Below are 4,132 nucleotides of genomic sequence, written 5' to 3' on the forward strand. Positions count from 1 at the left end.
TGAAAAATTACATGTATGTGCTAACTTTCTAAACACTGTTACATTAATGATTAAGTAGATAAAACATTTATGTCAGCCTTGGCTCATAGTTCATTTAAAGACAAGAACTTTGTGTGTATGTTTCAGGTACTGCACTCTCAAAGACTGAATGAACCAGCATTGCAGCCATGGGTCACCGTGAGCATCACAGGGAAGGTTGAAGCCGCCCACTGCAGCTGTAAGGCCGGAGTCACGGAGACCTGCACCCACGTCACTGCTCTTCTGTTTAATGTAGAAGCAACAGTGTTGATCTGTGGCACAAGGACTGTTACAGGTGAACCTGCATACTGGGTTTTGCTGGGTAATGTGACCAAGATACAGTCAGAGGTTGGCCATAAGATAGACTTCTCCTCTTCAGCTGCCCAAAAAAGGCTCTTGATCAAAACATAAACAGACCATCTGTAGTGACAGGTAAAAGGAGCCGTCCTCAAAAAAGAAATCCCACCTGCTACTGTGGAGGAGTTGTCACTGCTATAATGCCATCATGTTTTATCTAGGGGTCTAGATTTATGCCTATAGTGCACTGCCATGTAAATAATTTGCATTTACTGAATGAGTATCACTGTTCAAAAATTGAATAAAGAAACAAACTAATTTTTGCCTTTTTTTATTAAAACCACTTTATAGAACATCACATCAGTTACAATGTAGAATCCATGTCACTGGAGCATTTTGATTCAATAAACAGTAAAAAGGTGAGCTGTGAAGACCAAGGACAAGTGCAGTTCACAGGTTTTTTATCCAAGGAATCCCAGAAGATTGCATGGTGTCATTGCCCAGCAGTTGTTCGCAGGACATATGGACTCAACCTCAACAATCCCTCACACTGAGCAGCATGAAGTGACAGTGCAGAGGAAAAACTCCCCTTTAACAAGAAGAAACCTCCAGCAGAACCAGAACCCGGTTCAGTACCAGCAGCCATCTGGGTTTGGAGGAGAGAGACAGACACAGAACTACCAAAAGTACATTTTTTTATGTGATTGACTGTTGTTGTAATTCAAGCCCTGAGTGTAGAGCAGGTAAGATATAAAGTTGGATCCTAAATTCCATGCTCATGCAGAGTGTTTAGTTTATGACTTTTTCACCTGGTCATTGAACAGATGGTCTTTTAGGGTTGACCAAGCTGGTACCTTGACTCTGTTCTCTGCAAGATGTTGCAAAAAACAAAATCATATGGAGACAATATTGGACACAAAAAATATATAACAATTTAGTTAAATGTAGCATTAACTCATAAGTCTTGCTAAAGTAAACCTTGTATTCTGATTCATCACAGCAGCAGTTCAGTTGGATGATGTCAGCAACTGCAGCAAGTGTCTTGCTGACTGAATAATTTCATCTTGCATAATCTGAAACAAACACATAAAGACAGAAACAATTTATAAATTAACGTTCGATAAAATCTAAGAATTAATCATTTATTAGATACCAATATGAATATGTCTACCATAAAACTTGTGTGGAGCGAAGTTACATTCAATCAAGATGGTCTGGCATGCTACAACTTTATAGTATTCTGGCTGCAAGTATACATACCCATCTTGTACATGTTTTTTAACATTATTATTGTTATTATCCTACCCAATTATGTGTTTCTTTTAATCAGAGTATGCCGTTTTAATGACTTTACAATATCATTTACATTGTGTTCCTTACATTTTCCCTAATTGTATGTTATATTAATCCTATATTTCCATCCATCCATCTTCATCCGCTTTATCCGAGGCCGGGTCGCGGGGGCCCAGACCTCCCTCTGCCCAGCCACCTCCTCCAGCTTATCCGGGGGAACACCAAGGCGTTCCCAGGCCAGCCGAGAGATATAATCTCTCCAGCGTGTCCTGGGTCTGCCCCGGGGCCTCCTCCCGGTGGGACATGCCTGGAACACCTCACCCAGGAGGCGCCCAGGGGGCATCCTTGTCAGATGCCCGAACCACCTCAGCTGGCTCCTTTCGATGTGGAGCAGCAGCTGCTCTACTCTGAGCCCCTCCCGGATGGCCGACCTTCTCACCCTATCTCTAAGGGAGAGGCCAGCCACCCTTCGGAGGAAGCTCATTTCTGCCGCTTGTATCCGCGATCTCGTTCTTTTGGTCACTACCCACAGCTCGTGGCCATAGGTGAGGGTAGGGACGTAGATCGACCGGTAAATTGAGAGCTTCACTTTTACACTCAGCTCCCTCTTCACCACGACGGACCGGTGCAGCGTCCGCATTACTGCAGCTGCAGCCCCAATCCGTCTGTCGATCTCCGGCTCCCTTCTCCCATCACTCGCGAACAAGACCCCGAGATACTTGAACTCCTCCACTTGGGGCAGGAACTCATCCCCGACTCATCCTATATTTCCGTTTTTATATTTCTAATGTTTGCCTTGTTTTCTTCACTGTCTAGTCTGCCTCTGTCTTGCCTGTATGGATGCATTTACACCGAAATGTCCCCAACAAAGGATGTTTTAATTCACCACTATTCCAGTGAAACACGAGTCTCCCATCTTCCTGCTACCGGTCTGGAGTTTTTGTTCACCAAAGCACACACCAACTTCATACTGACGGACAGATCACTGCCCTTTTGCCGCCTTGTCTGACCATGTTTTGTGGCTTTGGTTCACTTCACCTCACTCTTCCCCATTCTTGTCATTAAATCAGGCTGTTCTGCAACCATGGCAGCCATTCACTCTATGGCTCTATTCATGGTGTATTTTACCCCTTCACCAAAGGCCATTCTCGTTTCCAACATTATATTTGCAGTGTTCGTCTATCTATCAATATCTGCGGAGTATTTTTTTTAACGAGTATCCCATTTTCTAAAGCACAGCATGTAAAGGGTAGCTCGGTTAGCAGGATGCTAGCATGTAGCGCTTAGTGAGACACGCCTCAGACGAGTTGAGCAAAGACCCCGTCTGTGTACTTTATACGTGAGCAACGGATTTAAATAAAATTAAGGTTTCAAAAGACAAACTTGAAGATAAAAAAATATATATACTCACCGGAGAGCCGCCAGGGTTTGCCGCTGCCATCTTGGCGCTCCTAAATTCAAAACTGCCTCTGCAGTCAGGCAGGGGAGGCGTGGAAATTGTCTTTGAGTTAGTCAAACGTTTTCCTTAGTTCGAGTAGATGATAAAAAATAATAATAATAAATGGGATTTTAAGTAGGACTAGGCGTTCTGTAATGATCTCTATTTAGGAGAAAAACTTAATCACTCACCTTTAAACAGCTCTCTTTTAGGAGACACACTGCTGGCTAACGGTGTCATGTGATCAAACAGCGTAATTTAATTGGCTGAGAGCCACTCGACTCGATCTGGTGCTGATTGCTCTGGCTTGGGTCATTAAAGTTCATCACTTTTGCAGTTGAATTTTTGCAGGTGAATTTTTGCAGGTGAATTTTTGCAGGTGAATTTTTTTCAGGTGAATTTTTTGCAGGTGAATTTTTGCAGGTGAATTTTTTGCAGGTGAATTTTTTTCAGGTGAATTTTTTTCAGGTGAATTTTTGCAGGTGAATTTTTTGCAGGTGAATTTTTGCAGGTGAATTTTTGCAGGTGAATATTTTTGCAGGGAAATTTGGAGGATAAAAATTCAGTGTCATAAATTCAATGTCTAAAAATACTTGAATTCTGATGATACTATATTTCTTCCATAGTTCTTACATACAAAACGAACAAGCTCCACATCTCTAGTTCCATTTATTTATTTAAATTGTTAGCATTGTATCTCATTGGAGCATCCTCAACACTGCTCCAAATGTTTCAGCTTATGTTCAAAAGCTCACTAAGACTCTTGTACCCTTTGATCTTTATGTTTGTCTAGTTTTTACTTGTTCAGGTTCAGACTTTTGTTGCACTGGTGACACGTGTATTCAGTTTTATTGGATAAAGGTTGCACCTATAGGGTTGAATTTTCAGTGTTAAATATAAAGCATAGAGATGCACTGTCTTGATATTCTGAGCCACTACTGTGCAATAGAAGAGTCTGGCTGATAGCTGATGCTAATGTTTTTTATTTATTATTTTATGTTGTTTATTGTTTTATTTCTCTTTTCTGTCCGAACTGTAGATTATTCTTCATCACTCTGTCTTTAAAGACAGTGCAAAATACAATCT

General features: G+C 41.5%; 1 long non-coding RNA gene across 2 annotated transcripts; it reads right to left on the reverse strand.

Moving 5' to 3' along the window:
* Nucleotides 1-742: 742 nt before the first annotated feature.
* Nucleotides 743-3,402, reverse strand: LOC147317500 (uncharacterized). Of its 2 annotated transcripts, XR_015131674.1 has the most exons (5): nucleotides 3,238-3,402; nucleotides 3,020-3,132; nucleotides 1,294-1,388; nucleotides 1,125-1,183; nucleotides 743-961 (listed from the first exon to the last, which is right to left on the reverse strand). It is a non-coding gene; the product is annotated as an uncharacterized LOC147317500 (long non-coding RNA). The 2 variants fall into 2 exon arrangements; XR_015131673.1 differs by lacking the exon at nucleotides 743-961 and having other exon boundaries at nucleotides 1,078-1,183.
* Nucleotides 3,403-4,132: the final 730 nt, after the last annotated feature.

Source organism: Aulonocara sp. 'chitande type north' Nkhata Bay, linkage group LG12 (assembly GCF_057382095.1).
Source record: "Aulonocara sp. 'chitande type north' Nkhata Bay isolate Kocher_YH1m ecotype deep benthic linkage group LG12, A_spYH_male_GT1.1, whole genome shotgun sequence".
NCBI lineage: Eukaryota > Metazoa > Chordata > Actinopteri > Cichliformes > Cichlidae > Aulonocara > Aulonocara sp. 'chitande type north' Nkhata Bay.